This window comes from Dermacentor silvarum, chromosome 9, assembly GCF_013339745.2.
Source record: "Dermacentor silvarum isolate Dsil-2018 chromosome 9, BIME_Dsil_1.4, whole genome shotgun sequence".
Classification (NCBI taxonomy): domain Eukaryota; kingdom Metazoa; phylum Arthropoda; class Arachnida; order Ixodida; family Ixodidae; genus Dermacentor; species Dermacentor silvarum.
The window spans coordinates 123,294,625-123,319,607 of NC_051162.1; positions in this window are offsets into that span (position 1 = coordinate 123,294,625).

Here is a 24,983-nt window from a genome sequence, read left to right on the forward strand (position 1 = left end):
GTAAGGACTATGTAGTCGTGAAGTTACGAAAGCCCTAAAACCAAAACGCAGTTTGCCGTCAATTCCCCCAACGAAACGAAAACTAAACAGTACTGTGCTGGATACTCAGTTATTCCCTACGGCAGAACTCAGTTCACTCAGGAGAAGCCAGTGGCTTCTCCTTGGCGCTACATTGTTCATGTTTAGGAAAATAACAGCGTTGGGTAGACAGGGACACAAACAACAACGCAACACTGGCGCTGTTGTGTTATTCTTTGTGTCCTTGTCTACCCAGCGCTGTTATTTTCCTAAACATGAATTCCCACCAACTTGCCCAAGTTTCTTCTCTAGTGCAGTTCGCTACATTGTTCCTTTAAATTCTAGGCAGTCATCACTACTAAATTCTCCCTCAGTGAAAAGGTCTTTGCGAACATAATGGTTCTCAGGGAAGTCTTCTTAACATCTTTGCGTAAAACTTCTATATTGCCGAGAACTAAATAACATCTCATAACGGAAATAACCAAAAACTTAGCACATGAAACAACGAGAGCACGCATGACAGTGCGAGAACTCTTCCAAATTGAGAATTAAGCGTCAGATTTCTTATAATACATACACCTATTGCAAACTAGGAGTTTCATTTAAATTTATTGAAGTTTCCATGAAAAAACACTTTTTCTGCATGGTTGACTGCTGGGTTCAATGTCTTTTGATTCTTCTTTTCCAGGAATTATGTTTGGGGCCAGACCAGACTAAAGTCCTTCAGAGAAGCTTTGCTTAAGCTGGTAAAGTGCGAAATCTCTGTTAACGTTATCAGTTCTGACAATACAACTTTGCGGTAGCGTAATACTACAAAAGTATACATGCTTTTTGTTCACCAACCTGTTTCTTCAGAAGTTGTAGTGTGCAGAGGCTCACTTGTTATTGCCTCCTAAATTCGCATTCAATTACTATTTGCCAAAGGCAGAACACAGTACACTGCCACAGCACTGAAACTAATAAAGGAGGAAGAAGACATACAAGTGTTTCAAGAGTGTTGAAAAGAACACGCAAGTGAATGAACAATGATAGATCGACGCTAAATAGAAGCTTACGAAACGCACATTGCTCCACACTGATTGTTCGCACACGAATGCACTTAAAGGAAGCAGAAATTTAATAACTCGAATTCTAATGCTGAGCTGAATGTACAAGACACAGAGAGATCTAAGTGTAAGATTTGCTCGTTGCAGTAGGTTAGAACAGTAGGAAATACTGAGATTTGTCAACTAGCCGATACTGCACTTCCTTGACCCTAGCAATGCAAAATTTCCACAACAATGCAAAATTTCATTTTTATTAAGCGGGAATTGAAAAGTAGATCTCTTTGACCCTAGTTATCCCAATGTTCCAAAAATAAAGAGAAAACAAGTAGAAAATAGCAACAAGCTCTACACACATTGCCATGTCACATCAGTTGTGTCACCACGGACAACAGCCCCGTCTAGTTATTCGGTGTAGCCCCCGCATCAGCTTGACAAAATATTACAGATCACTTATGAAATATATGATATCCGAACTTGCACATCAACTCTAATTTATGGTGAAGCTCCGAGTGCGAAATCCGGCTTGGTGGTCGGGGTTGTTGTGGTTCAGACCAGTACTACGCTCCTCTTCAGCCTCTTCCTTGGTGTCTATGTCCCTACTGCTGTTCCAGGCCCGGGCTGAGTGGATACTCGGTTCCACGAAGTGGAAAGCATAACAATGATGTGGAATTCAAACGTGGTCTTTCACCGTTAACATAATAAACGAAATTCATTAAACTCCAGCGGCACTGAAGCATCGTCCAACTGGTACTCTGAGGCTATACATGCTATCACTAACTAGGAACATTTCTTGTCAAATATGACTGCCTTCAGACTAGCACATAAACTTAACTGCAAAGCATAACCTGGAAACTGCATTCAAGCATCTAAAGTTGCACATAAGCCTAATAATGTAACGCATATCGCAAAACTTATCAGAGATGGTTCATGAGATTTCTGTTTAGGAACTGCTCTTATCAGACATAACTGACACGCAAACTTACACATAAGCTTTATAAGTGCATAGAATAACGAAGCCGACTTTCAAATGCGCGAATTCGTACTTAAACCTAATAACCGCCATATATGACACTAAAATACCAAAATAACATTTAGGGGAAGTCTGTGAGATTGCTGTCAACGAATACTTTTGTGTGGCGTAAATGACCTTTAAATTTATAGCCAAACTTAAGTGTCAGGCATAACAGGTAACTTGTATGCATCCAAACATGCTTATAAACTTACTTAACATGATAATACTAAACAACAGGAAACGGGCACTTATAAAATCAGGCCTAAATGTATGCTGACGAAATAAAAGAACAAATATTCTCGCAGGGCCCATCTCACGATGAATGTCGACTTGAATGCGATTAGCACTTAATGCAGCGGCATGCCGTATTGTCACCTCCAAAACGCGTCACGTGTGAGCCGTGTGCTGCAGACGGGCTCCTCTGGACACATTGCGCCATCTATTGGCGAGCCCGTGAAGTCCCCATCCTATAGAATGGCCTCCGAATAGAATGGCCTTCCATGCGTGCCAACGCTGACAATTAGGGCTTCGCTCTCCATCAGCTTTTATTCCCTTCAGCCCCTATCCCCAGCACGTGGTAGCAAGCCGGTATTACACTGGCTAGCCTCTCTGTCTTTCCTTCTCTTTTGTCTCTCTCTCTCTCTCCATGGGCACTGGTACTCCATGGCACAAGGAACTGGTACTCCGTGGAAGTCAATGATATATGGTTGACCCTGTGAATGTCGTTTCAATTTTCCGTGCCTACTCAGCAGGGGCAACCAGACAGGCGCTGTGCGTGAGGAGCTGGTTATGTCCGGCTGTTTTAGGCCAACTGTTTAAGGGCTGAACTCGTGCTTGAACGCCCCTTGAAGAAAAATTCTGCCAATGTTTTCTCGATCAACATTTTAGACAGCTAGTTTACTAAAAAGTCAATTTATTAGTGGAGAATAAACACGTGTTACTATTGCCTTAAACATGCACCACCTTATCGTCTGTGGTGGATTTAGGCCTTGTTGTTGGTGTTTTTTTTTTTCAGATACATTGTTTATAGCCCTGTTTGCCGTGTGTACTTTAAAAAAGAACTTTAAAGTACTTTGGTTTTCCCTCATCATTGTGTACTAGCAGCTGCACCGATCTCTAAAGCAAACTACCTTTTTTTTTCCCTCGAGCCCCATGTTGTAGCTTTATGTTTACTTCACCCGTTGCCCAAGGGCAAATTGCGAGTTTCTAGACTGTGTTGTTCCTGGTTTCATTTCACGTTCGTGGACCTTTTCCGTGGCGGCAAACGTTGTCCCCGTTGACATAGCACTTTTGATTACAGGTGCTCTGCTAGTGCTGTCTGTGGGTTCAGCGGGCGTTGTCTCGAAGGCGATTCCACGAGATACGTCTATGTGAAGGTATGAGGGATTTGTGTATCAAATGTTGATTTAGTCGTCGTTCGAACGGAGCCGACCATGATCCGGTGTGCTGCTGCCAAGATGCCTGGATAATCCTCTCGAAGATCCACCTCTCGTATCCCCACACGGAGGAATTGGCTATGAATTGAGTGGTTAATATGAACCCACAAAAATAAGGCACATAAAAAAGGAGTTTGGAAAGTGCAAATTAAAACTGTAGTTTTATATAGGAAGCAGAAAGCAAGATTAGGAATACTCAGCGTAGAATTTCAAGATTAGGAATAAATCTAGCTTGCAATATATTGAATTCAGTAAGAAAGTGTCTAATTGCCAAACAAACACTTCTGCCACTAAAACCAAGAATAGAGGATCCAAAAGACATGGCAGCCATGGACAAATTTATACCACCGCTCCCTACTGAATTTTTAATGGTATTTTTCTTATTATTGAGAAACATCTACACGACAAAAAGGAGAGATCTATTGTCTCTGGCTCACCACCGATGATCACAGTGGTGAGGAAACCAATCCAGACCAGCGTTGATAGAAATTTAGCGTTGGTATACGACAGCGTAGCTTCATGATGGACGCTTTAGTTTTTCGTGTCTGGTGACATTCTCGGCGCCAGGGGTATAAAAGATGTTGGTAACCCTTGTAGTTAGGGGGGAGTCTGAGAATGCTTGCATAGGGACACGGCTATGAAACCGAGCAGCTGTGACATAAGTAGGCAAATGACAATATGGAAGGATCGGACCACCTATAAAAGCCTCGGCTGAGTAATCTGCAATTTCAATTAAACATAGTGTTTTGTGGACAGGTACCCAAACTAAACGGACGCTTCACAACTTTGTTGGTTATAATGAATGAAACACCCTCATAATGTGCTGCCAGAAGCAGTAACCAAAAGCAGTAAGATATGAACACAAAGATAAACGTCGGTGATTATTACAGCTGATATAATTAGCGCATTTAATGTGCGTAAGGCGAGAACCATATCTGTATATTCAGCCAAGAAAGAGAATACAATATCCGGCAACTGAAGAGAAAAAGTCCAGTCCAACGTTGGGCAAACAAATACTAAAACCAGACGTTTCTTCGTACTTTGAAGCCTCTGTCGTGATGATGATATTTGTCGGGAGATTCAATACATGGCTTTGAAGAAAACCCTCTAGAATACTCCATTGACGTCATACGGAACCTCACGGCAACGGCGACGCCGACGGCAGAAATCTGCTTTTGAGTGTCCATATAATTGCTATCGCAATAAAAATTACACCATCTTCCCGTAGGGGAACCCTGAGTAGTATGGGAAGCAGCCATGGGGTCGACTCAAGGTAGTTTTATCAGCTGTATAAACTTGGACATGCAGCAGCACCAGCAACGCGCAGAACTGTTGTCGACGCCGTCGGCATTTTGACCGCGTTCACACCGAACGCGCGCGGCGTTGGTGACTGTTGCCGGTGCCTCTGGGGCGCCTACCGTCGCGCCTCTAACCTAAGCTGCTTCGCATTATCGCGCGCGGAGTCGCAGGTGTTGCCATTCGTTGCGCAATCCGGAGAGGAGAGGAGTGTCGGAGAGGAGAGGAGGAATGCCGAGAGGAGAGGAGATAAGGAGAATGAGAGGACGAAGTGAATGACGATGAGTGGGCGAAGCACCGGGGGATCATTCGGGCAAAACGCCGGAAGCGTTCTCCGGAAGCCGGAAGCGGAACCGGAAGTGGAAACGGAAGCGGAAGCCGGCTTCCGGAAGTGGACGCCGCACGGCGGAGGGAGGGAGGGACGTAGCCCGGACCATAAGCTGCTTCGCATCTAAAAAGTTGTCGCAGTTTCACCTGAAAGGTGAAGCATCAATTGCGATAGCAAATTTGTAGAGAGCTATACGGAGTAATGATATTAGCTTTATCAGCTGTATAAACTTGGACATGCAGCAGCACCGGCAACACGCAGAACTGTTGTCGACGCCGTCGGCGTTTTGCCCGCGTTCGCTCAAAATGCGTGCGGCGTTGGTGACTGTTGCCGGAGCCTCTAATATAAATAGGCACTTGGTGCCGCAGCTAAACGTCGCCTCCCTGCCCTCCCCCCCCTCCCCCACGGCCTCTCGCGCGTCGGAAGAAGGCGCGTTTGCTCTACATATATGGTGATTGTAAAGGAGGAAAGAGACGCCTACTTCTGCAGCCCTTAAGCGAGCACGGCGCAGAACGCGCGTTTGTTCTCCGCCGTGCGTTCACTCCCCGTGAAAGCGCGCGCCCCTCGCGCCCTTTCACTCGCACATACAGCGTTCGGCGCGCGGCGACGATTTCATCTCCATTGACGTCATACGGAACCTCACGGCGACGGCGACGCCGACGGCAGAAATCTGCTTTTGAGTGTCCATATAATTGCTATCGCATAAAAACTCTTTGGCAGTATGCTGTATGTGCGAGTGTAAGCGCGCGAGGTACGTGCGCTTTCACGGTGAGCGAACGCACGGCGGAGAGCAAACGCGACCTCTTTCATCGTGCGAAACGCCGTGGAGAGACGGGAGGGAGGGAGGGAGGGGAGGCGACGTATAGCTGCGGCACCAAATGCGTATCTTGCGACTGGGCGCAAGGGGAACTGGCGACTGAATCTCCCACGCGAAAGGAGGACAGCGGGAAGGCAGCACGAGAGGGAGGGGTTGCGGCAGTGTTGCCAGGTTTGGCTATATGTAGCAAATTGGGCTACAGAAAAAAAAATTTGGCGTCAACTTGGACGAGTATGCTATATTTGGGCTACTGAAAATCTGCGACTTGGCATTGTTTGGGCTATAAGTGGCGCCCTAACCAATGCTCCAGAGGTCGCTCTGATCGCGTAGAAACATACCTTGATGGCTATGTTTTAGCTGGCTGAGTCGGCAGCGCACCTGTGCCTACGCGAAATGCCATCCCCCCCCCTCCCCCTCCATTCTCTGCGCCGTTGTCTGAGCCGGTGGTTATGATGTTTGATGTACTTAAACTTACATCGCGCTTCACCGTGAGACACCCGATCCCCGGGCATCGGGATGAGCCTGGGAGTACAGGGGTTTTCACAGTACACAGTAGTACTAACATCGCTATGCTCAGAGAGCAATAAAATAGGGTCGGGCGATCGTGGCGCCGACATGAAAGAAGCACGGGTATAAACGACACGCTCCAGTATGTTCATGGTCATGGCTTCTTGGTCAACTATCACGCCGGGCACATTTTTCGACCTGCTTCAAGTTTCTCACGCTAAGCTTTACTGCCATTTTCCTTTTCCTGAGAGATGAGTGCTTACATTAGAGGTTCATTTCCATAGGTTAAACTTAAGATCGAATCCTCCTTGGAGAGGAGAATCGAACCATGGGGAAGTGGGTCAAGCATGCGAGAAAGTATAAAAAGAACGGGAGCAAGACCCCGAGCTCAAAGTGGGTCCTGGCGCGTTTACGTATAGATGGTTTGTCCGTAACGTGACAGATGCAGGCACTTATTGTGCTAATATCGAAACATATTTGCCACGATGCCACCAGTGTGCCACGTCAAATGAACATCACCCAGTGTGTTAGCTTAGCAGGTGACGTGTCGCACTGCTGGCTCGAGGCGAAATGTAGGAACACCCGTGTACTTAGATTTATCTGCACGCTAAAAAACCACAGGTGGTCCAAATTAACCCGGAGACCCCACTGCTTCATGCCTCTCAATCATATACATATACATAAACATATACATATACATATACAATCATATACATATACATATACATATACATAGACAAATAACGCCAGATATCATAGCCTGATTCGCTAATTTTGGCTCATAAAAAAGAAGCCGTGGGCGAGTCACCGTCGCAGACCGCTGGACAGCTGAAGTTTTTCTACGCCGTAGGCAGGGTAGGATGGGTCACGTCAGAGCTCAATGATGCTGAACATTATTTTGCGCTCACGTGAGCTAAAAAAACAGAGTTCGTAGTTATTATTACTGTATATAACTGAAAATAATAACTCAGTTCTATTTGCATTAAAATAAAAGCACTATGATTTCGCCCTCTGCAGCGATTCGCTGGAACATGAGAGCTTTCGGGGCCAACCAAAAGGTGTTCTCTGTGCAAGCGTGATGTCGACCGTCATGGCAGCAAGGACATTTGGTTACAACGGGTTGTGCAAAAAAGGATTCCCGTACTTGAATGTGAAAATTTATATACAAATAAAACTGCAAACAAGAATGGCTACATTTGGCTACGAAATATTTTGCTCTCTTTTTGTGTTTTGCTACATTTGGGCTACAATTTCTGTAACTTTGGGCTACGCCGCCTCGTCCGACCTGGCAACACTGGGTTGCGGCTTCTACTCTGCGAGCAGCTTGTACGTTACGTGGCGGCGGGCGGTCGCGCGCACCGTATCTTGAAAGCGATCTGCAACACGGCTCCTACCTTTGTATGCGCTGTGCTTTCGCCGCTCAGTTTCCGTTGAAGCTATAGACCGCATGAACCTTCGCTGGCTGGTGCTGGCGCGCTTGCTCACGCCAGCGTTTTGACAGTGGTTGTTTGCGGTCACACAAACAACGCGCACAACTTTTGTCGGCGGCGGCGGTGTTCTTGACGTGTTTATGAAGAAAGACTGTGCCAACCTTTGCCGTACACCCTATGGCGGTGTACCGTAGCGACCATGGTCCCTGTGGTCACTAAATAAATTAAAACCACCGCATTATATATATATTTCTGATTCTTTATTAGTTCAAATAACCAATCACACCATCACATCTTAATAGTCATAATTGGAAATACATAATTTCCACCATAGTACATGCAGCTTCGCTGCCCTTCCATCTCCACCCCAGTGGAAGGGGTGACAGTTTTTTTACCCACAGTACCTCAGGGCCCAGAAGGGCGTTACAGAGGGGCGGGGTACAATAAAAATACAACACGTTCAAACAATTATTTCTATTTAAAGCGATAAACTTAAAATATAATCAGATATTGCGGTCTTGAAAGACGATGCCTCCTTGATGCGGGCGATGGAGGGGGGAAGGCGGTTCTACTCGGCACTGGTTTGTGTCAGAAATGAATGTGAAAAAAAAGACATTTCTGCTACAGAAAGGTTTTTTTTTTTTTCGGAAGTTCGCCCAACGGCATAAACTGTTAAATATAGAAATGTAGGCCGGTTTCGGCGGTGAACATCAATAGTGATCGATGGTTGCTTCCATAGAGCCAAGAATCATAGTCCGGTGAAAAGGAATGAAAACTTCAAACCGGCGATCAAGACGCGACGACATGTATGAAGGTTCTGACATGAATTCATGTTGAAGTTATTTTGGTAAAGGAGTCTCTTTTCGTGAGTTATTTTGGTAAAGTCTCTTTGTTTATATGTTTCTTTCCGCGCGTTCCTTGTCCGCGCAAGCTCGTGCCTGCATTCTATAGCTGCGCCTGAGTAAGGGCTAATCAAAACGCGCCAAGCCTCTCAACGCACTCGCTTGCGGGCGATGAGATAACTCGAAGGACCGGTCAGCGGCATTCAATTGGACAATAATGCGTTTCATTTTACACACTCGTTTTATACACTCACGACGTAGCGCCGCCTCCTCCACATTGACTGCGTCGTCACGTGCCCAATGACGCACGCACTAGGTCACACCTTTATTAGCGGCTGCGACGTGACGTGTGCAATGACGCACGCACTAGGTACACATTTACGGAATCCTCGACAATTCGCACCGGTGCGCACCAGGGCATCCAATTGCTCCGTTCCATACAATCTGAATCGCGCCAGGGTGCCCCGCGCTACGCAACGGTGCGATTTGTAAAGGATGTCCTTAGTCAATAATACATAAGTCGAGCTGCTAGTAACACATTGCAAGCACCACTGCACCTCCCGCGCTGCGCAACGGTCAATCGTGGAGTCAGCTAGCCGAGCTGACGCTACGGCGGCTCCACTGTTCTGGTTGACTAATGGTATCCTCGACCAATCGCACCGTTGCGCAGCGCGGGACGCCCTGGTGCCCTGGTGCAGCGGTGCTTGCAATGTGTTCCTAGCAGCTCGACTTATGTATTATCGACCAAAAGCGTTTACGGATCAAGGGATCTGACAAAAAGCTGAATATCTCCGCAGCCTCAAAACGCAGCCTGGTATTCCCATTTTCAGCATCTACTGGTACATCCGAACAACATTGTAATGTACGGTTTCAGTGGCTACTTTTAAAGGCTGCTCGCATATTTAGTGTTTTCTGCGGTTCCGTGGTCCGTAAACTTGTTGGGTCGATAGTACGTCCTTTCAGGTATTGCACGGTTCGCTCTTTAGTTGCAAGCTTTCCAGCGTGTGTTGGCTACCTATTTATGAAGCTCACGTGTTGAGGCCATGCGGCGTGATAACCTCTTTTTTTTTCCTCTTGGCCTAATTCACCTTTTAATGCGATAGCGTTAAGGTCTCCGTGTCGCAGAAAATCCGGCGTCGGTGTCGGCGTATGCGCGTCGGTGTCGCGGTGGATAAAGAAAATCATCCCGAAGCACCTCTACCACGCAGGGCCACCGGGTCACGCACGGCGTTAGTGAAAAAAAAATGAATTTCTCAAAGCAAAATTAGTCCGAAAAATCGTAAAGTACAACTGAACCACGGCCTACAGACATGATAGCATGGAATTTTAATTTGAATGTACGAGAAAACATTATTATGTTACGAACTCAAACACAAACCCCTTTTCCAGCATTTGTACCATAACAACCGCGGCGCGCCCGGGTAGTTTACTTGCGAAAGCACCATCCAGATGGCGCTCGCCTCCTCGGCAGCGTAGGGAGCGTAAAACGGCAGCGGCGCGCAGAGGCGATGGTGGAGAAAAACGAAAGCTGCAGTTGCCGGGAAGCCTGACAAGCATTCAGGGATCTCTGAATGCTATCGCGTTACCCTTAAATCGTCCTCCAATTTTATGTGCGGCAACCTGCTTCCCGGTTATTCTTATTTCCTGATATAAACGATCCATTTCTCAGGGAGATGTTACAACTTCGATAAATCAATTATCTTCCAGAAACAGTTGTCATAATCTGTCACAGATACATCATTGGCTCCTTGGGGCTTCTTGAAGGAAGTTGTTGAAAGCTTTCTTTTTGTTAATTAAGGCTCGCTTTAGTATATAGATTGTAGTTTCACGGCCTCCCGCAAAGAAGATTTTGCGGCACTCATAGACAAATGGTTTCCGGTTCCCCATTATCGAGCTCCTTTTTTGGAATGTTATTACCTAGATGTACTTAAGCATGTCCGTCGAATGATTTGACCAGAGATCAAATCATTTTTCGATCGGTTACATTCGGCAACCCTGCCTGTCAAAACCTGGTTAGAAAAAAGTGGCTGCTTTGTGTCGTGGTCGACAATGTGCCGTTTGTGTCCACATGCTAAAGCTATGTAAACTGTTTTGTAGATTGTAGGGATTTCGTTTCATTCTCGGACATTCTTCAAAGAACACTTCAAGTTAAAATTAGAATTACACTATACGCAATTCGTTTCCTACCTTTTATAGATCCATGTGGCCCACCATATGACATGTTTATGGTACTTGGCCTACATAGCCTCTGGCGCATTAGAATGTGTGACAGGCACGCTGAACCACTCGGTAGTTTTTTGGGGAATCTGCTGCCTATGTTCGTAGTGCGTACGCTTCACAAGAAACAGCGCCGGACTGGATGCCTTTATTGTACGCTCGCACGTGCTTGCCTAACTTTTGAATGCGTTTTCAGTCGCGTTAAATTTCTGCAGCGCTTTGTTTTTCTTCGTTTGATGAAGACTCGGCTCCCATGTAATAAAGAAAAAAATTAGGGGCAGCCTCACACTAGTGGTGCGAAGACTGGGCAAACAGCGAAGCTGCCGACCCCACCTAGCTTTATCTCGGTTCGGCCAAGTTTTTGCGAAGTTATGCTTCGAGACTCGAGCACGTCATGTGCATGATCCCCCCCCCCCCCCCCCCCGAATCATCGACAGCCCAAGGAGCAACGAACACTCAGTCATTAAAGTATCTGGACGCTTGTGGGCGCTGTAACGTTTTTGCTCGGTTTCTCGGGCTCGGAACTCCGGATCTTCCGCGAATCGCCGAAGTTTCGCCACCACTGCGGCGGCACGATACTCAGGATCGGACCGCAGTCGTCTCACTCGCTCTCCAGTAGCGGCGCGGCGGCTTTCGCACTACGCTTCCTCTTCTTCGGGAGTGATGCGCTTCTTCGGCCGCCCCATCTTCGCGGCCAAGTGTGCGGCGCGCAGACGGCGGGGCTTTAGTGTCGCCGCAGCGGCTACACGGAGCTATATATCCCGTGGGTCGGCGCAATGACGTCACGGATTAGCTCCGCCTCTGCGCAGCCACGGCAACCACTCCGTACGGCCGCGCTGGTCGCGTGGGTCGCGCAGGCGTGATTGCTACAAGGCAGTAGTGGCGGTGATGGCGTCGCGCACGCGCCTCGAGTGTGCTCTTGCATTAATTGCTCTTGCAATAAAGCAACGAGAACCGCAGTGGTGGCCTAATGATATAAAATCCGCCTCGTAAGCGTGAGGTGCCATGTTCGAATCACAGTGCTAGCAGAAAACCTCCGGGTCTTCCTAATGTGTAGAGATGTTCCCCGGCGTTGTGCTCGGCTGCTTGTGGGCGTTACTAGGCATCTCGAAAGGGGGCTTTATAAAGGTTAGTAGGCGTGGTCTCTGGGTGCCCCGTGTCCAACCACACGCGGCCTCGGTGCAGAGCAGCCACCGCGGCTCTGGGAGGCAGACTAAAGCCGGGGTGGCTCAGTCAGCTAAGGCGTTGCGCTGCTGAGCACGAGGTCGCGGGATCGAATCCCGGCCCCGGCGGCCGCATTTCGATGGAGCCGAAATGCAAAAACGCCCGTGTGCTTGCGTTCTAGTGCACGTTAAAGAACCCCAGGTGGTCAAACTAATTCGGAGCCCTCCACTACGGCGAGCCTCATAATAAGAACTGGTTTTGGCACGTAAAACCCCAGAAAGAAGAAGACTAAAGCTGTCGCAGGGTGACTGCCGCTAAAATAGGTACAAGTTCCTCGCATCCACGTGCTAGGCCATTACGGGACCTTGACACTTGGAAGGGGATGCTTCTTCCCCAAACCGAGGGCATCGCCACAGAATTCGAGCTTCAGAATGCCAAATTGGAAATTGCCGCAATGTATGCGGCGCACACCCTACTTCCAAGTGCGTAGGTTCGCGGCCGGGTCACGCTTGTACCTATCGAAACGGCGGGCAGCAGTGGATGCTCTGCACCAAGGCCGTGTTGTGTTTCGGTGTGGTGCGAATTATTGTGCTGTTTATCAGCAAATATGCAATCAGACAATTTATACACAGTGTTCTCGCACGCGCGTCTCAAGAAGCGAAGGTGCTAGAAATAGAGCGAAACGGCGTTCCGCATTCCACCCACTTTGCGTTTTTATTTTAGGAACTTGCGATAAGGATGGTGCCTAACGTCTCCTTGCTTATAGCATCTGGCTTGTCTGACACTCGCCTGCGCCAACTTCAAGCGTCAATTGTCGGTGCGCTCTATGCAATTTTCATGTGTTAGTCGTGTTTTCTTCGTGTCTGTGTCTGCTGCTGGAGATTGGGCAATTCTCTGGCCCTATCTACGCAGGCAGCGAAGTTGCTGGTTTCTCCACACCCCAGAATGGATGCGCTGTAAAGCAAACATCAGGTAACATTTATACTTCCACCACTATTCGGAGCACGTCTTTGTATCTCGTCGAGCGCATTTGCAACAGCACGAAGAAAGGAAGAGTGTGGGAGGGGGGGGGGGGGGGGAATTGCGGGAGAAAAGAACAATGACACCGATACGAAAGGCACATGGAGAAGCTCTATATTTCAAGCTGACCAGGCAAATTTTCTCTGACGTTAGCGAGTAGAGAGAGAGAGAAAAAAAAGGTAAAGGAAAGACAGGGAGGTTAACCAGAGGTTATCTCCGGTTGGCTACTCTGTACCGGGGAGGGGTAAAGGGGTGTGTAAGGAGAGAGAGCGAAAAAAATAAGGAAAAATAAAAAAGGAAGGAAAAAAAAGAAAATCCCACACGAACACAAAACAGAACTGTTTCTGTGGGCACTGTCCTCGCAGTCTGCGAAGGCGTTCTCGTGTTGCCCAGTGTCAACGTTCCATCCTACGTAACACAGAGCAGAGTCACAACTTGTCACTGAGTCCGGTGTCTTTTAAGTAACGTAGCAGTGCCTTCAGTGCGGCTCGCGCCCTTTTTTGTGTAGGCCAGTTACCAAGGATGTTCTTTTCTGTCATTGGGCGTTTGTCCAGTTGATCTATCGCCGCTGAGAGTGCTGCTCTCTGCGGGTTGAAACGAGGGCACTCACAAAGAAGGTGTGCGATTGTTTCATTACACCCGCAGAATTTACAAAGTGGGATATTGGCCATTCCGATAAGAAAGGAGTACGCATTTGAAAATGCTACTCCAAGCCATAGACGGACAATAAGTGTGCGGTCCCGTCGTGGAAGCTTGAACGGAATACGGAGCTGTAACTTGGGGTCCAGGGCATGAAGGCATGCACTTGTGAAATCAGATGAATTCCATCGCATCTGTTAGCTCACGCGCAAGCGCAGAAAGTTTTTTTTGCTGCGTAACAACATTGATTTTCCAGGAGGCCCCGCTTTAGAGAAACGCTCGACAAGATGCCAAAGACTTCTCTTCTCTTCTTCTTTCTGGGGTTTTACGTGCCAAAACCAGTTCTGATTATGAGGCACGCCGTAGTGGAGGGCTTCGGATTAATTTTGACCACCTCGGGTTCTTTAACGTGCACTACAACGCAAGCACACGGGCGTTTTCGCATTTCGCCTCCATCGAAATGCGGCCGCCGCGGCCGGGATTCGATCCCGCGATCTCGTGCTCAGCAGCGCAACGCCTTAGCTGACTAAGCCACCGCGGCGGGTAAGATGGCAAAGACACATGCGAAGTCAGCTTTGCTAAACAAAGGAAGTTTCAATTCATCCCGACATCGGGTCACGCACGTAATTTTCGACTGCCTGGACAAATGAGCTTGCCCCCAGCGATTGATATAATTGTGCAAAAAGAAATCGGAAGTGTATTTTTCCGCTTTCTGAGCACACGATTGCGCGAATGATGCTTGGATGGACGTGTACGCTGATGTCAAACATTGAGGAAGGCTTTTATTCTGGATGTGGAAAGAAAAACATAAATTCAAGAAAGGCAAATATTTTGCAGACATAACGAGAAAAATACTGCCTTTTCTTTCTTTTATTTTTGCATTTCCCGTAATCCCGTTTTCTGTTCATATTACTGGTGGGGAAAAGGTACGCAGTTTGCTTAAAAATTTCATTATTTCTGGAGGAATGATACTAAATGTGCATGAAACTACGATAATGAGCAAGCGATTGTTACCCTAACGCGATGCAAGAACATGAAATCTGAGATATGTCCCTGATAAGGGCTGCTTGTTTTCTTTTTGTTTTGTTTCTCCGACATTACGCCGCAATAGAGACGGTGGCATGTGTTCAGGATGAAATGTTACAGAATTATCAGCGTATGGCCATCGATCACAATGCGATAGCATTTCATTTATACGATGCATTATGGCATGAATCATAAGTTTGGCTATATTTGCGTCGGTCGTTATACGCACTCATAATCGCTCCCTACTCATTCCACAGGCGTGAGCTAAAGCGTCAGTGAGTGAAGAAAGGCGTGAGCAGACGTGACTAGAAACGATAGTGAGTACCAGCAGGCGTTAGTGGGCTGGTTAACGTTAGTTCTAACTAAATGTTACTGACGGTGATTTTAATGTTAAATAGTGCAGCCAGAAGCAGGACAGAAGGACACGAAAACAGGAGGATGAGCGCTTACTGCCCGCTGAAATTTTCTTGTTTGATACAGAAGCTCACACAGAAAAAAAAAAAAAAATATGCGAAAATGCGGCATAAAACAGATACCATCATCGCCCACTGTTCGCGCCAACGCTGTTCGGAAATGCCAACTCCCTTTGCCATAAGGCCAGAGATGGCTTGCTCTTGCGTGGACGTTCTCCACGTGCTATGCTACTGCTTCGACAATGATGCGCGTGTAGTCGTCCATGCATTTGCATGATAATTAGTTTTGTTTGCTCGAACGCGCGGGTGCATACGCTACAATGTAGGGCTCAAAAAACATTCCCTTCCATTCCTAACATTGTTGGCATGCTCTCGCAGGCGATCGTTTAAATACCTGCTCGTCTGGGTGACGTACAATGCACCACAGCTCAAGGGAATTCTGTGCACGACTCCCTGAGCACGTTCCCTTGAGAATCTGCGCGGGGGGTCGCAGCTCAAGAATTCCCCAACCCCTTAAGCAGTCGCTCCCGAAATAACCGTCATGGCCGTTCCACGACGCCTAGTGTCAAACCGATGGCAGAGACGGATTTATCCTACTTTCATAATTTCTGGCTCCTCAGACAAGAACGTGCTCTGGAGCCCAGTAAACTTGAGCCAGTCATGCAATCGGGCATTACCAACTCCTTTACGCCAGCACTAGATGTCATGCGGGCTCTGGTTCAGACTATCTTCGACGAACTACTGCGCACTGTTCATTCTGATGGCAATTAGTGCTGAAAACCACTGCCGCCTTCACGAGCTCTTCGGCTCAGGGGGTGCTGTAGAACTTTCGCCACTTTAATCAAACTTGTACCACACTGCACAATCATTTTCAATGGTAACGATCACTATACTTCCTCCTCCAAGAGACGCACGAGGACTTTTTTATCTCCATGCAGGTTATCGAGCCTTCCAGACTCCTACCATTCAACACAAGCGGCAGACTCCCAAGGCTGCGCTTCTTATTCGCAGTGAGTACATGGCCACTCAACTGGACCTTCCTGCTCTAAGTTCGAACAGGCGCAAAATAATACCGCAACCGGTGTTCGCGTTAACCTCAACGATTATGTTGGCTCCGCAAGAAGATGGACCTAGGAGGCTATATACCGACTACCAAATCCTGAATCAACAAACGGCAGTATACATCTTCCCAATGCCAAGGATATACGGAATAGTTAAGAAAGCCGGATGTTGACAAGTCTTTTCCCGTATAGACCTTTGCAGAGGATTTTGGCAGGTGCCAATTCCATCAATCAGTCAATCAATCAATCATATTTTTAGTTCCTTTGAAAAGGAGTACAAAACTAAAAGCTAAAACAGTTTGACGAGGTACCGACCGCTTACAAGTTCATGAAACAGCAGGATGACGGCCAGTCATACATAATAATTGCAAAGTGGACAATCATTACAGAGTGACGAGCAATACAGAATGAAAGTAGCAGAACGGTAAACAATCGCACAGTGTGTATCATATAATAGTTTGAAAATATTTATAAATGCGGAATATGCAGAGTCACTATATTCTGCCCGGTAAACGTTCACCCACGTTTGCTGAGCAATGGCACGGCAAAAGGCTTAAAGATTTGGTGACGTAATTGATTGAACATAGACTGGTTGCTTACTTTTCCGAACCGCATGATGGATTTTACTCACTAGTAAAATTATACCCAGATGGTCACTAATATCCGTGTACACAACGTCGGCCTCTAAAGACTCAATATTTATGTTTGATATGAACACATCTAATAAGGAGGCGCCCTCAACAGTCACACGAGTCACTGTAGATGTTGTATTTGAAAATCCACAAGTTGCAATTAAAGTCTGGAAATCATTTTGCAGCTGGGAAGAAGGGAGCATGTTTATGTTGACTTCAACTCCTAAAACAAGATTCATATTTTCTTCTGTTGCATAACTGAAGAGCTTTTCAAGGAAAGCGACAAAGCGGGTTCAATCGCCTGATGGTGGCCTGTACACAACAGAGAACAAGTTTGTACGGCTTTGTATTGTTAATACCTCTAATCAGAAGTTATATCAGTAAATCGTTGACAGGTTCAGCAGCAATATCATCTTTGAGCAATATTGCAACGCCGCCCCCTCGCTTATCCTGACGACTACAGAAAAAATACTGATAACCAGAAAGCTGGAACAAATACGATGTCTGCAGTTAACCAAGTTTCGGTCAAAATTATCACAGTAATGGGTGTTCCAAAGCTGTGGATTAACGTGGTCAGTTCATATGTTTTATTTGCGAGATCGAACATTTTGACGAAAAAACTTCGTTGCTGGCTTTTTAGCTGATACAAAATATTTTACTTCGGAAGGCACATAACCTAATTTCAAATAAACAACCACAAGAAAAATTGTCACATTTGTTATTCCTACGTCATTTTCTGCAAGTCATCCAGATTGGCATTTTAAAACAATGGAGCTGCCTTCAGATTTTCGGGTGAAGACCTTGCCATTACGATACCAAGCATAATTCCATCTGTGTCTTTCTTTTTGCCATTCACCGCTCCGAGCAAACGTTTCATAGCTGGACATAAGTGCTTATTTATGTAAATCGGAGTGCAAGGCTCCAAGTCTATATCTTCAGTTGTCAGTATTTTTTTTTCTAGCTTTCTGTAGAGAACAGTCGCGCTTAGCCCTATGTGTGAACTGTACCACAATGTTAGGGCTATAAGCGTTGCCTGTAGTCCTCACCCGGTGGCAGGCTTCAACATCAGAATCCTCGAAGAGTACATCAATTGCATATGCAAGTTTTCTTGTCATTTCCAGGGTGTTTGCGTTCGGCTTCAAAGGTATACCTTTGATTTCTAGGTTAAAACATCTGGTAGGCTGTTAATTTTGTGAGATTCTAAATTCATGCTCCTTGAGTTTTGCGAACAGGTCATTCCGGTCCTTTTCCAGACCCTCCACTGTATTCTTCAGATCAAAGTTTTCATTTTCCATCTTACTGAAAGATGTTTTCATTTCCTCGTAGTTCTTGTTCGCAGATTCCAAGAATCCCTTCATTCCTCTGAGGTCGTTGCTAAAGTCTCTTTCGAGGCATACACAGAGTTTTTTAAATAGTTCTTTAACTCAATCTTAAGTTCCTCGAACAATTTGGAAAGCTCTTGCTTGCCTGCCATTTCCACCAGAGCGGGAGACAAAAGGAGAGATAAGCGAAGAAAAACACGAGCGAAATGAAAGTTTAGCAGCACAGGAATGCAAAAAAAAATGAACGTGCATGAACAGGAATGTGGTGGCAGCAGCTACGGTAGAATGTACATCCCACTATTTCAAAGACGCATATGGAAATCACCAACCTGTGCAGGCGGAAAGAAACGGCTCAATATGCGTGCATGTCGCCCCAACTGTTGCTGCCAACTGATGCGAAGGCACTTCTTGCAAGGCTTTTGAACAATGAGGCTTGGGCTTCCGCTGCAGAAGCTGTCGGGAAACTTTTCTTTTTCTTGAGGTGATAAGCGGCGCAACCGGGGTCGATGAGAATTCTTGCCGGCAGTTCCTTGCAGCTGCATTCTGTTACTTGGACAGGCGGAAGGAAACGGCTCAATATTCGTACATGCGGCCGCAACTGCTGCTGCCAACTCATTACGTAATTGAAGTGAAATGTAATTGAAGAGGAATATAAGATGTACAGGGCATTTGTCACTCCCTTGATCCTGTATGAGTATATTCGCTTACCTTTTGGGTGGAAAATCAGTGATGTCCCGTTCCAGAAGATAACGAATGGTGACTTGAAGCGCTTTCTTGGACTATTTTGTAATGTTTGTGTTGAGGACATCTTAGTCTACTCTAAAGATGAAGCTTCACTCGCTGAACATTCGACTGATGTTTTGATCGCACTGAGTGACGCTAAACTTAAAGGTAACTTTAAAGAGTTACTTTCTCAAGCCAAAAATTACTTTTCTTGGGCGCGTTCTTGGTGGAGTTATTTGGAGCCCTAATAAGGGTTCGTGGAACACGTACGACAGATGAAGAAGCCAGATAACGTACACGCACTGAGAGTTTTCCTTGGGCTCGACGGGCAGTTAATAATCTTTATAGAGGGTTTCGCAGCATGCGCTCAGCCGTCCAATAACAAGCTTTATGAAAAAGAAAGATTTTATTTGACCCGATGAATGTGAGAAGGCGTACAGTGCTTTTGAATCAGCTATATCGTAACGCCCGGTCCTCACGCTGCCGGGTTTCACGCTTTACTTTGAACTTGCGACAGATGCTTCTAACGTAGGCGCAGGTGTTGTTCTGAACCAGTGAGATCCGCAAGGAGCAGTGGAAGAGGAGCCCAAGTAATTTGCTACTATCCATGTCCATTTGCGAAATCAGAAGAGAACTACAGCACAGCAGATAAAAAGGCGGTTGTACTAGCAATTAGGTATTTTCAGTATTACCTCGAAGGCACAGAATTCAAACTATTCACTAATCGTCAGGTTCTCACCCACTTGCTGAATATTTATCAGCCCGCTGATGCCCGCGTTGGGAGCGCGGGCATCGCCCACTGCGTTGAAGCGTTGCCCGCTGGATCAGTGAAATTCAGCAGTTTGACGTTGAAGTGACACACAAGAACGGAAAAGAATTGTCAGGTGCTGACGCACTTTCCCCGCCTCCAGTTATCAGTAGCTGAGGGAACGAAGAAAGTGTGAACTCGCTAGAAATATGGAAAGGTACAGAGCTTATTAATCTGTGGGAAGTGGCGTGAAGAGAGAGCCTCTGGGGCAACGGTTTATTTGACCGGCCCGCCATGATGCCACGAGATCTGGGGGAGCAGCAGATACCGCGGCCGCTCAGGTCGAGAGCACTAGCGCGTTCTTTTTTAGCGATACATGCACGTGCGATGTCTCCTTCTTCATCGGCTCTGGAGCTGACAGTCGCGCCGCTACACATGTATATAGGATGAATGTCTCACGCTCCAGCTACGTTGGTACGAAGCGTTGTTGAACTTTACCATGAGAGCCCAGAATGAGGAGGGCAAGATGGGTTTTGTCCAACCTACTACAAACTGAGAACAAGATTTACAAGGCCCGGAATGAAGATGGATACTGCTGATTACATCAGATCCTGTCAGGAGTGGTAACTCAGCACGGCCAAGTATAAACAGAAAGCGGACAGTATGACATTTCGACTTCTTGCGAATGTGACGTTTGCGACAGTCCACATGACTTCACTCAGATAAAAAAAGCGAAGTTGTCAAGAAAACGCTTTCTTTTCTCGTGTGCATTGATGAATGCTCCAGAATCGTAGATGCCCCAGACCAAGAAGGAAGAAAGCATATGCTGCCATAGCGCAACTGAACCGAGACTTGTTTCACGAATTAAATGCGTAGTATCTGACAATGGGTCTGCGTTCAAGAGCCAGGCACTTGCACAGTGGGCACAAGAAAGTAACATCACTCTGAAGTTTACAGCCCCACGCCTTTCGTCAGCAAATAGGCTCACAAATGGGTCACACGAGGCATAAAACAACTAAATAATTCCTATAGGAGTGTGGAAGTCTTGTCAAAGCAGCAGTGTCCCCTCACAACAGATCTTATACTACTGCATGCTTTGGAATGCAGTCCTCCATATGTCGCCTTCGGTGAGCCAGCGTGCCTACCTGCAGACGACGTACTTGGTGCTTCACATTCAGGAGAGAAAGAAAACTGCAGATGAACAAACAAAACATAGGGATGCGCTTAAGTGAGCATTAGACAAGCGCCATCACAACAATATTTGCGCCATTACTTTGGGCGATGTTACTATAGTACGGGAAGGCAATAGCGGCGCTAGCACAAAACTTGGGGAACCATTTAAAGAGACGAAAACGGCTATAAAAGAAGGGGTACTCAAGACCATCGTTACATGACGTAAGCTAATGCGATAAAAATTCCAGCCATCAGCAGTGCGATTCATTATATCCAGTACAGGGACAAAACAAATAAAGGGAGTGTGTAGTGAGCCAATGAACTAAAGAATACGAATAACTGATTTTAACTGAATTAACTGAAGAAGCCGGCCAATTGACGCAACAATGCCGCGCGACTGGCCACTCGAGGCAATCTTGCGTGTATTCGCGGGCTTGTTGGACTTTTATGTATCACGTATTGAGAAACAGGATGCGGTAGCGGGAGTTTTTCATGTTGCTTTGCAATTTTCTCATTGATATTTTTCATCTAACTATATAGTATTAAGAAAAGTTGATGAATTATGACTAATAATGTAATTAGGCGGAATGAAAAAAAAATAATCTGAGTATGGTCCAAGCGATGGCAGCCAACATACCTTGGTTCTGTGCAGCTATGTGGCATTTGCATGTTAGGACTTCCAGTCAGGATTTGGCAATGCGTGCCGTATGCAACCCAACTCAATTTTATTCTCTTGTAAATTTCCTTCTCATGATCAGGGTCCCCTGTTAGTAACTGACCTAGACAAACGTACTCCTTTACCGACTCTAGCGGCTGACTGGCGATCCTGAATTATTGTTCCCTTGCCGCAATTCAGACGCAGTTTACAAGACGTAAAGTGTTCTCACTTTCAAGTGATAGTGCGCAAACAACCAGCTAAGTTAAGTAACAACGTCTTTGACTGCTTGAGACGTAAAGATGAGTTAATGATTCCTTTGTTACCAACGCGATCACAAGTTCTCTTTGTTTACCTGTCAATGCACCGTGTTACGTCTCAACCTGGGCCAGCGTATAACTTGGACGTTTCCCACAAGGCAGTCCGTTTCAGCAGCTTCGCCCAGACGGCGACAGTGCTCGACACTGACAGTGGCGGGCAGACAAGCGTCCCATATCGGGAATGGGCATCCTTTGGTGTTGCCCCGAGGCAGCCCCTTTCATCAGCGTCGCCCAGACGTCGACAGCACCCGACGCCGACCCTGACAAGCTGACCGTCACGAAGATGTCGCGGATTGAGGCGAGAGGCCAACTTCGAGGAATTACTTCCGTGGGAACGACAACGATCTCGGTTTCCCAGATGACCACGCAGTGGCGGCAAATACGAGGGCGAGGATGCAACAGTATAGAGGTGGAGTTCGGTGAACAATACAACCCCTCTGATTGGCCGCACCAAGGTCAGCAGTTTCCCCAGTCCAGTCTCCTAGGGAAGACGAAGGGATTAAAAGCGGAGACCGGTGGTGCAGAGCGGCGGCGGTGTTGACGTGACCTGATACGAACTCCGACGTTGAATATGCTTCTGATGGAGTGGGCTTCCGTGCCAGGGGGCCAGTGTACATAATGTAAATTAAACCATTTTCCTATTTCCTACTACTGGATGTATTCATCGATGGGCATGGTGGATTCCTCGCCCAAACGCCACCTCGAGCTGCAACAACCGGCTTTCCTTCACTTCAATCACGGCTCTAACCTTCTAGCCCCAACATTTCTTCTCCAAAAAAAAAAAAAAAAAAAAAAAAAACACGCGCTCTGTTCCTACGCTCGGTGTGCCCCCTTTCCCATAATCTCGCTCGTGCAAGATGCCTTTCTCGGGAGACTTCCCGGCTGGGGCGTCCCTGAAGTACACCTTAACTAAAGTGCGACTTAATTGGAACCAGCACATTCACACTTTGTTAAGTGACGAAAGTGTTTTGTCCTCGTGTCCGCAGCAAATGCTTGGCATCTGACGTGGCTGGATCCAGGAGCAAAGAACACACGAGTGAAAGTGCTTCAGCTGCCGGGATTACGGACAGACCAGCCTCAGTACTATATATCTACGATTATTCTCGGAATTAAGTTTACATTAGATTATGGGGTTTTACGTGCCAAAACCACAATATGATTATGAGGCACGCCGCAGTGGGGGACTCCGGAACAATTTGGACCACCTGCGGTTCTTCAACGTGCACCTAAATCCAAGTATACGGGGGTTTTCGCATTTCTCATCCATCGTAATGCGGCCACCATGGACGGGATTTGATCCCGCGACCTCGTGCTCAGCAGCCCAACACCATAGCCACTAAGCAACCACTGGCGGGTAGCAATTAAGTTTCACAAGCTACAGAAGTGTCTTGTGAAACTTAATTGCTACCCGCCGTGGTTGCTTAGCGGATGGCTCCAATCAATGAGGAAGCACACTTGCATCGACTTAGGCACGCGACAGCTCTTCCTGATTACGCGGCTTTCCTAGAAATTTGGGGACTTTGGTGAATGCAATTTGCAACTCAAAGGGGTGCCAGCTAATTTCGAGCAACCTCTACGCAAGAAACATCTGTTTACATTATGCTTATTCGCTGAAGGCGGCCTTCACTGCCGAAGTGTGTAACGGCCGCTATTAAGGCCGTGAGTACGACCACTGGGAATCCGAATACTACTTCGCAGCAACAGAACTTCTTCAAGCCTTAAGAGAACGTCTTGTAGCTAGTACACACAACATCTTTGTCATTAGGAGAGCATTTGCCAGCGAGCAGACTTAGCACGTAGTAGGCTAATCTGATGCAGATCGCACGTAGAAGCAGCTCGTTAGTCTGTTTACGGAACAATAGGACAGGGACGAGACGCCCTAATTATCCCCACTTTCAAAGTGTGCCGCAAGGCTGTTGCTTTGATTAGTGTATAGTCTTGTGCTTATGCCCGCTACTGCATTTGTCCATGGATCGTTGAAGTTCGAAACTCGGAGGACTTGAGCTACACGAGATCTCATGTTTTGGAACCTTAAAGAGCATCGCAAAAAATACCGCGGCATTGTATTATTGCGCATGCGACCGCGCCATCTTCACAACGTCCAGAAGAAGAAGCTAAATGACTTCACCGCTACGATGAGGCGTTCTTGCTTCTTCAGCAATAATGATATCAAATCAGGTCTATCTTCTTTTTTCTTTAAAATAGAAGGAGAGAACAGTTGCGGAAAAATTCATCGAGAAGCAGCTTGTCTAGGCTTTTTTGTGATTATGATGATGATGATGACGATTTATTGGCATCCCTTTTTAAACGGGGCGCTGACAAATACTCACCTAGACTGCTTGATTTATTCAGGTATGCTATACATGTTTTTGTCTAGCGTTTTTGTATACATCTCATTAATTCTTTTTTCTCAACATCTACCTTGTACCATTGCAATACTGTAAGAGATCAGGTCGTATCAATCTCTTGCCGGCTTTTTTTCCACCAATACTCATAACGTCTCTTGCTTATTTCGACTGCTGACCGGTTAATGCTATCATCCACATTAAGCCCAAGCGCTTCTGGAAAGTCTGCGTTACCTTCGGTACTGGCTGGGTGAATCCCTTCGCACTCCATTAGGATGTGCTGAGTGATCTCTGGATCTTTACTGCAGCATACACATGCCTCATCTAGTTCCGAATATTTGCTCCGGTATGTTTTGGTCCTTAGGCAACCGGCTGGAGCTTAAAATAGCAAGGCACTGCCCTTTGTGTTATCGTATAGGTTTTTGCGTCTAATTTCTTTCTTCTCATTCTTGTAAATCTCCATGGTCCTTATTGTTTCCATTCTTTGCATCCAATTCACTATCGCCATTTCTCTCACGCAGTGCCGGCTTACTGGTGTGCTTCTTTGCGCACGAAACAGAAAGGGTGCAGCAGACAGCCTGAGGCCATGCAGAAGAGACCACTGGTTTTGCCTTACATGCACAAAATCGCCCACAATTTGAAAAAAGTCGCTAACAGGCATGACGTTCCGGTGGTTTTCTCGGCCCCTAACAAGTTGTCGAAGCTTTGCGCCCGTATTTCTTCTCAAAAGGCCAAGCTTTCGTGCGGAAAGAAGCACGCCAGTAAGCCGGTACTGCGTTGCATGGTGGGCGTC